This window comes from Lathyrus oleraceus, chromosome 2, assembly GCF_024323335.1.
Source record: "Lathyrus oleraceus cultivar Zhongwan6 chromosome 2, CAAS_Psat_ZW6_1.0, whole genome shotgun sequence".
NCBI lineage: Eukaryota > Viridiplantae > Streptophyta > Magnoliopsida > Fabales > Fabaceae > Lathyrus > Lathyrus oleraceus.
Window position 1 is genome coordinate 340,151,265 of NC_066580.1, and position 9,551 is coordinate 340,160,815.

A 9,551-nucleotide genomic window follows, 5' to 3' on the forward strand; every position below is an offset into this window, starting at 1 on the left:
TGGCGAGCTTTGAACTCCAAGGGATCTAATACATAGGATGTTAAACTCCTTAACTCTTTAAAGTCAGGTTGTCTGAAACTGTACTTCTTCGTATTCCTTCTTTGCTTATCCATGTCTGAAAATTTGCAAATAGACCTCTTAAGTTCCTTGAAAATTTTCTCATTGTTGATGATATAGATGCATATGAATGCATGAATGCATGGATGCAGCAATCACACTCAAGGATCAAGCAAGTCACACCACACAAAGGTCACGGGATGGATCAATTCATCCTCAATATCAATCATCCATTTTGGTGGGTTATGGTTTACACCTTATCAACACCCAAGTTCCATTGATATTGAGGATATACGAGAACGGATCAACCGCGAATCAAGGGTTTGTTGCAAGTCACGAGCATGGAGTCTCGGTTAAGAACCACCCAAAGGGAGTGTACTATGGTTAAACCTGACAATCATGTTCTAAAAGAGGTTCCCATAGTCATCATCTCATCTTTCGGATATTATCGGATAAAACGACTACCCGTATTCCAAAAATATTCTCAAGAGAGGCTCTTATGAGTGTAGTATCGCGTAATAATCGTATCAAATCTTACACTTGAACGACCTTCGCACTACATCCTAAAATAGGCCAAGATGGGCTAGGTAATCTAAGGTCCTTGGCTTCAAAGGTTTATATTGAAAAGAGTAATGCCTAACCACGACTACTCGTGTGACATTATTGATCCCAACAAGACCTCCGCCAAGTGAATTGGCTTGCAAGTCAACTTGCTAAGGAATAACTCCACACAAGTCAACACGATTATGCCATTCTCCTATCATAAGTGCACTCGAGTTCGGGTATAGAACTCATCTCACAAGAGACCACCAAGCACACAAGCAATTGATATATCAAGCAAATCATACATTACAAACAATACAGTCATCCCAAATTTGCACAAAAATATTTCACAAATAAATATAAACATACAATACAACAAAGCAAAAAGTACACTAAACCCACTAGGAAGAGAGTCCTTTATGGATATCCCCAGTGAAGTCGCCATTTTTCTGTAGCGGGGTATTCGTTACCTTTAGATTTATTGACTAAATCAAAAGTAAATCATACAATTCGAGTCCCCACCGCACTTCTATTTACCCAAAGGAAAGGTTAGAAAGCGAACAAAAACCAAGTAAGAAGTTTTATCAAATCAAACACTAATAAAAATGTCAGAGATCTGGGTAAGGGGGTTGGTTATGAAATGGGAAGGTTTTAAGCACCCAAAACATCCTTAGTACTCTAAGGGAGCCCTTTTTGCAAATGTGTATTGTAGGTTGGTATTTGTGAAAAGATTTGTGCAAACATGATTGGGGAGATGAGAAAAGAACATACATGTTATTTACAATTTTGTTGTTTGAATGGATAAACCCATTTCCTACGTACCATCACAAAGGTAGGATCAAAACCTCGTAGTTCGGGGTAAAAATCTCAAAAAGAATTGGTGAATTGATTTGATCAAAAGCCTTAAGGTTTTTTGTTATCAAAGGGAGAAAACTCAACCTAAACCAACAATCCACCATGTGAGGAGAGCTTCAACATACTAGTGAGGGATCCACCTTATAATAAGTATGGAAGACTTATAGTCCAATCACTAAGGATAAGGTGAGGTTTACATCAACCACTATGATAACTCAAACCTAATGACTACTGTTCATGAAAAAGTTTTAACAAAGGTGGTCATTGGAACCACAAAAGTCACTTGAAGTGAGTTGTATTTACAAGTTAGAAGTATTCACAAAATGAGGTCAAAGTTGACTTAAGATTTATTCACAATAAGTATTAAATGAAAAAAAAAGTTTAATAATCAAAGGCATATGGCCTAGGTTTCTAATTTGAAAACAATGTCAATGTTTGCACAAAATGAGTTTGGCTTGGGTTAGAGTGGAGAGAAGAAGAGAAAGGCTAGTCCTAAACATGCAAATATGAGAGAAGAGATAAACCCTTGGAGTTCCTTTCTTGAGATCATAAAGATGATTCAATATGCTCCTTTCCTTTCGACTTAGCAATTAACTCAAGCAATCAAACAAATATTCAATCAAGCTCCTAGGATCTCTATTTGGCTTGTCTTTCTTAACTTGGATATTCATGACAATGGTTCTTCTCACAATCTCAAGTTTGGAATCCCTATCACACAAGAACAAACAATCAAAAGGTTAACAACACAAATAAGAGAAATGGACAAAGAAAGAGTCTAGATTAGGGGTCCTTTGAAGTCAACTTCAAGATTTAGCATTCTAAAGGCATGAGGCCTAGTTGCTCTTCCACAAGTTTAGCATTCTAAAGACATGAGACCTAGTTGCTCTTGAACTCCTTTAAGCATAGGTAAGGTCCTAATTCTAAGTCCTTTCTCCTTTTTGCATTGGGTTCAAACAATCAAAGACAAAACAAACACAAAGCAACAATATATTTACACAATAATGGGCTCAAATGAGCAAAAGGAAAATGGCATAAACATAAAATATGAGCTCAAGTGAGCAAAGTAAAAAGGCAATATGAATAAATGAGCAAGAAATTAAATTGCATTAAAGTAAATTGCAAGAAATTAAATGCTTGAATTAAAAGTTAGTGTTAGTAGTTAATGTTAGTGTGTCATAAGACAATTTAGCGCTATGTTAAGCAATCGTAAGTGGACTAATATAGTAGTCACACCTATCTGAGGTCGGTCAATAAAACTATAGGAAAATAAACACAAGTTAGAGATCATGACTAGTAAGCCAAGCTCCTACAACTTGCCATGCCAAAAGAAAAGAAAGAAAGGCCTTGTATGGATTTTAGGTTTTTTGCTTGACCAAGAAGCAACCTATCTTGGACACAACAATTCACTTGATCTTTGATCAAGTTGAATTTAATTTGGATCAAAGAAGGTTAAGCCTCTCATATGTCAAGGCTAACCACACATCATTAACTCATTGGCCAAAAGAAAAAGAAGAAGAAAAGAGATGACGATGAAATGGACAAAATGAGAATTCAAATGACATAATCAAAACACAATGATCAAATGTGAATGAAATCAACATCAATCAATGGTAAACATAAGTGAAATGAGGATTAGAAGTCAATAAAGGTCAAACATATTTTTGGTATTTTTTGGAATTAAAATAATACATAAAATAAAATGGACAAAGTATGGTCAAACTTCAAATTCAATTCAAATCAACTTGAATAAGTCCAATTGAATCATCATAAGTCTAACATGGTCAAACAAAGTTTTACAAATTTTCTCAACATTTTTTGAAAACAGAAACTATTTTAAAACAATTAAAAATCAAGAAAAATAACACAAATGAACTAAAATCTCAAATAAATCTCAAATCAATTAAGAAATTGATGAGAATATTTTTCATAGACTTATCATGATCCATATGAAAATGTTTTTTGGAATTTTTGGATATCAAAAAGTATTTAAAATGAATTAAAAACTACTAAAACCAAAATAATTCACAAAAAATATTAAACGAAATCACAACAATAATTAAAAATCAGATTATGAAACTAGATTTTAAAAGATTTTTTTTGCAATTGGTCTCATATTTTTTTGATTCCAAATAAAAGAGTTATGAATTTTTTGAAAATAAATGGAATAAAAGAAAATAAAACAGAAAATAGGAAAATAGGAAAATCAGCGCCCCTTGGATGGACTTCATTAATTGACGTGGCAACATCCAAGGGATCTGAAGCGCGCGCGTACCATGTACATGAGTCAAGCGCGAAACATATTGGATTTAAAAAAGTCAAAAGAAACAAAGGCTGAGATTATAACGCTGGAAGGAGATCCAAGGGATCAGACTCATCCATGTGGGGACGGTGGTGGAAACCACCGTCTTTTCCACGTGGCTTGCCTCTCACACGAGGACTTCAGAAAACCAAATGAACACAGGCAAATCACAATATATGATGAGATTCAGATCAGAATAGTTAGGCAATAAACCTTTGAAGAGCAGCTTTGATCAGCACGATTCCTTCCAACTTTTGCTTGCAATTTGATCTTGAGATGTGATATGAGTGCAAGGCTAAGGAATAAGTGTTGAAGATCAATTGATTTTGTTGAAATTCAAACTTGAAATGAGAAATTAAAAATGAGTATTCCTTTGGTATGGTTGGGTTTCCAATTCTGTAGAGCTTCAGGTTGAATTCAGTGTTTTTTTAATGAAGTGAGACTCTTATTTATAGCTGCAGTGCAAGCAATGATGTGCCAAACTCGTGTGCATGAAGCTTTGGGTCCTCCATGCATGGGCCTGTACAGGCGCATGTGAGGCCCAAAATCAAGTGGAAATGAATGCTGAGCTCACTCTGAAGTGAAATGGACGTGTAGTTTGAATTGCAATTGCTTGTGCATGAAGATTCAATGTGAATTCCATAATTGGGCCTAAATGTTCCCCTCTTCGAAAGTCCCATATAGAAAATACAAAGATAGGCATGTGAGTAATGGCTGGAAAGGTATTGACATAAGGAACAAAAGTTATGTTGGTCAAAAATCAGTTTGGAGTTTGGAAATTTATGAAAAATGGTCATGAAGTTTGATGTACAAAACATGTCTTTGAAAAATTTGCCAAAAGTGACCAACTTCAAGCCCTTCTGTTTCAATGATGCAAGCCTCAAATGGAAAAGCCTCCAACATCAAAGTTTCATATCTTTCCAATATCATCAATTTGGACTTAAATTTTGCATCGTTTGAATTTTTGGTGAGAAGGTTATGGACACTTGAAGTTGGACCTTTTCAAGATTCAATGTCTTTGGTCCAAAGTGACCTATAATGTTTTGTATTATCACATGTACTTATTTTAGGAATATGAAATTTTGTCCAACATAACATTTTAATTAGACATCTTAAGCTTTCCAATGCAATTGGTCTCACCTCAAAATCATAAAAAATGAAGAAGTTAGGTCCTTGGGAAGTTGACCCAAAATTAGGCTTTAAGTCAAAATGACCTATAATGTTTTGAAATGAATGATGACCTTCCGAGTTTAAAATGGATTTTTGATGAACATGAAAGTTGTTCATATGGTTCTTAAGAACAGTGTTTCTCTTGGGGTCATCTTCATTTGGCAAACACATCAAAAGCTAGGCCTCAGTGGATCTCAAAATAGTCAGATGACTTGACTGGTCAACTTCTCAAGTCCAAATTCAAATCTTGATGAATTAATGATTGAGGATACCCACATAGGCTAATATATGCATAAAATAATGAATAAAAGAACTTATCTTGATCGAATTTGATCATAGGTTGAGGTTGCTTCATGAGCAAGGCACAGTCAATGCACAATTGAATTAGGGTTTCCTAGGGAAACAAGCCTCAAGCCCTTTGGTTTATCTTGATCAAATTGGAAAATTGAGATACTTGGGAGACATATATGATGATTGATATCTTTGTGAATCATTGTCATGCTTGCTTTCATCTTTATCTAGCCACTTCATTGAGTATAGGAGCCTCCTAGGAGCAAGGAATCTCATGATTGCTTGAGCTTCAAAACAAACAAAGTTAGTGACCTATTTTTGTGCTTTTGGTTAGTAAATAAAATAAGAAAAGCAATAATATACAATTAAAGCATGGTTGGTGGTCTCAAACCAAACTCACACAAGTCCCAACCCTAGGGTTAAGGAGCCAAGATGATATGATCCTTGAGGCAATGCAATGAGCAATTATATGATGCCATGAGGGATATTAGGGTCAAAATTAGGGTCTTATGATAAAATGAAATAATATCACATTTTTCGACTCGATTTAATCAAATTATATTATTATTTGTTTCGAGTTATTTCATATCATTCAATATTACTTAGTATTTTCCTTCTATTTATTTCAGGTAACATTATTTGAAGCATACGTGAAAAAGAAAGAAAAGGAGGTGCAAAAAGAGGATAAAAAGCAATCCACTAAAGCCCAGCCCACAAAGAGGCGCTGTGATGCTGTGACGATCGCCACATAAGGTGTGACGAGCGTCACGCCCCCCTGCTAAGTGTTACGAGCGTAACACATGGTGTGACGGGCGTCACACCCCCATTCCTATATTTTTGGCTTTCACACGTAACAGAAGCACGTTCACCCTTTTCTTCACTTGACCAGTTGACGCGTGACAAAACCTACGGAAGGACTTTGGAAGAAACGGTCACTTGATGGATGGATATAAATAGGACCAATTATGGACCCTGAAGCTCTCTCAGATTTTTCCAGTTTTCGGCACAGTGCATTACTTTTACTGCTTTTTAATTTTCCAGCATTCCATCTTTCAGTACTTTATTTCCTTAGCATTTTTTATTTTCTTTTCTTGTTTAGCTTAAATTTTTAGGCATTCAATTAATTTTTCACACAATAGTTTCTAAACCGGAAACTATTGTGTATCTTTTACTGGATCTAACCTTACGTTAGGTCATAGTATTTTATTCCTTCGTTTTTATTTTCCAGTTTGATCGAAGATTGTGAAGAACAAATCCAACCGGTTTGTGGTGGAGTGTTCAAAGCATCGAAGCTAGGGATAATCAAGATTTCTATTAATTTTACAGGTTCTTTAATTTTATTGTTTTACTTTATATATGCTCTATACTATTGTTTATCTCTACTGTCTGTCTGATATGGCCGTATTTAAGCATAATAATTGTTTAGGCCTGTTTAACATGTCCGACTAATTAATTTAGATATCGGTATGTAAAGTAAGCGGAATGAAGGAATCAAAACTAAGTTGGTTTAATTTTATTTAAAAATAAAGTCACTCTTTTTAATGGTCTCAATTTACATAATTAATACCAAAGTTTTTGTACGAGAGTAAAAGACATAAAGAAGTTAAAATCAATAGAACGACGATTTGAGCTTTTAACTGGACAGTGTAAATTGGACATTAACTTTAAATCAGGGCGAGAGCAATTTTTAAGGTTAATTAAATTCTAATCATTTTCAAAAAGTATTTTTAAAGGTTAAATGTGAGGACGAGAGTTAAGCATTTAGGTTTAATCATATAATTTAAGTCAACAGTGCGAGAGTTTGAGGCGAGGGTGTTTAAACGGTTAGTATTTTCTTAAAAAGAGTTTCTAAAGATTCTATTGTTTTTAAAAAGTGATTTTAGACTTAACTAAATAATGAGAGCGTACGTTAATTTAAAATCATAGTTTTATTTAACAGAGCGAGAGTTTGAGAAAAGACTTTTAATCAATAGTATCTACTGAAAGGACTTATTTTAAAACCAAGAAACGAACGAAGATTTGATTCCCTAATTACGACGAACTACATACCGATATCCGCGTTATCTCTGACACTTAATCTAGATCTTATTTTAGTTTTACTTTCCCCCCTAATCATCAAAGTATCATCCGCCTTAGCTTTACGAAGTAACCTTAGAAAAACGGTATATCGATTCATAAGTCCCTGTGGGATCGATATCTTTTATTACTACGCGATTAGACTGTGCACTTGCACTTAATATCCCAATAGACTCATAAAGTCGCGATCAAGTTTTTGGCGCCGTTGCCGGGGAATTTTATTTAGTCGATATCGTAATTCTTCTGTTACGCTGTAGAGACTAAGGAAATTTTTATTTTTCCTTGTCTTTCGTTGATTTGTATGCCACATACTCGCTCACAAAGCGAACCGTACTACTTACGAATCAACGACGTTGAACGATATCTCCGAGTCTTACGACGAATTTGAGAGTATCGTACTGCAAACAATCTTCCTCCAATCGAAATTTTTGATCTTAAAAATCTTCTTCCTTCGCCGATACCCAATATGGCAGAACCAGCTCGTGCTCTTCGAGATTCCGCCGCTCCATCGCAAGATGAGCCACATTCGAGTATTGCTCCACCTGCAATCGAAGCAAACAACTTCGAACTTAAACCTTCGTTGTTACAAGCAGTGCAACGGAATCAATTCTCTGGAAATCCTACCGAGGATCCAAACCTTCATTTATCCGTATTTGTCCAATACGCTGATACTGTTAAAGCTAATGGTGTCACTTCAGAGGCAATTCGACTTCGTCTCTTTCCTTTCTCGTTAAGAGATAAAGCTAGAAGATGGCTTAAGTCTCTTCCTTCCAACTCAGTTACCACATGGAATGAGTTGAAGAAAGTCTTTCTTGCCCGATATTTTCCTCCAAGCAAAACAGCTATGTTGAGAGCCCAGGTAAATGGATTTAAACAGAAAGATAACAAGTCTCTTTTCGAAGCATGGGAAAGATACAAAGACATGATGAGACTTTGTCCACACCATGGATTAGAGGACTGGTTAGTGATTCATACCTTCTATAATGGTCTCTTGTACAACACAAGATTAACAATAGACGCTGCCGCAGGTGGTGCGCTTATGGATAAACCTTACGCCGATGCTTATCAACTTATCGAGAGCATGGCCCAAAATCATTATCAATGGGGAAGCGACCGAACAATGGTAGAAAAACCTCAAACGAAAAGTGGCATGTACGAGATAAGTAGCCTTGATCATGTTAATGCAAAAGTGGATGCTCTTGCCCAGAAAATTGAAAGTTTAAATGCATCACCTCCAGCCACCGTGGTTGCCGTAACTCAAAATTGCAAAGTCTGTGGAATCCAAGGTCACACTCCTACAGATTGTCAACTCCTAACAGGAATCCAAGCAGAGCAAGTGAACTATGCTCAAGGAAATCCCTACTCGCATACCTATAACTCAAACTGGAAGAATCATCCTAATTTTTCATACAAGAGTAATAATGCTTTATACGCACCAGGTCAATCTCCCAGTCAAGCCCCAGCTATACCTCCTGGATATCAAAAGCCGACCCCATCTACACCTAACAATAACGTTCCTAGGAAATCCAACTTGGAAATCATGATGGAGAACTTCATAGCTTCTCAACAGCAAACCAATAAAGATTTCTTAAACCAGAATGTACACACTAACGAACAAATTAAACAACTAGCAAGTAAAGTAGATGCCCTGGCTACCCATAACAAAATGCTGGAAACACAAATCTCACAAGTAGCTCAACAACAAGCGCCTACTGCTGCCCCAACTAGTACATTTCCTGGACAACCCCAACCTAACCCGAAAAGCCACGCTCATGCAATTATATTGAGAAGTGGAACAGAGGTAGAAGGACAATCTGATCCAAGAATTGGAAACCAAAACTCTAAAAAGTCAACTGAGGAAGAAAATAAACCTAAGGAAAAGGAAGAGAGTAATAAGGAAACCGTAGAAAAGAAAGAACCTTATGTACCCCCACCGCCCTATAAACCACCTATCCCTTATCCTCAGAGGCTTATTAAAACCAAAGACGCGGGCCAATTTAAAAAATTTGTTGACCTACTAAAACAATTAAACGTCATCATTCCTTTCACAGAAGCTATTACACAGATGCCTTCATATGCTAAGTTCTTAAAAGAAATTCTTTCTAATAAAAGGAAACTTGAAGATAGCGAAACCGTTACACTCACTACTGAATGTAGCGCTATAATCCAGAATATGCCTCCAAAACTTAAAGATCCTGGTAGTTTCTCTATACCCTGTCACATAGGAAAATTTGTCATAGACAAAGCTCTATGCGATTTA

At 35.9% G+C, this 9,551-nt stretch overlaps 1 pseudogene; it reads right to left on the reverse strand.

The window, feature by feature from the left end:
- Positions 1-8,143: 8,143 nt before the first annotated feature.
- On the reverse strand, positions 8,144-8,242 carry LOC127124494 (uncharacterized; annotated as a pseudogene).
- Between the last annotated feature and the right edge of the window lie 1,309 nt (positions 8,243-9,551).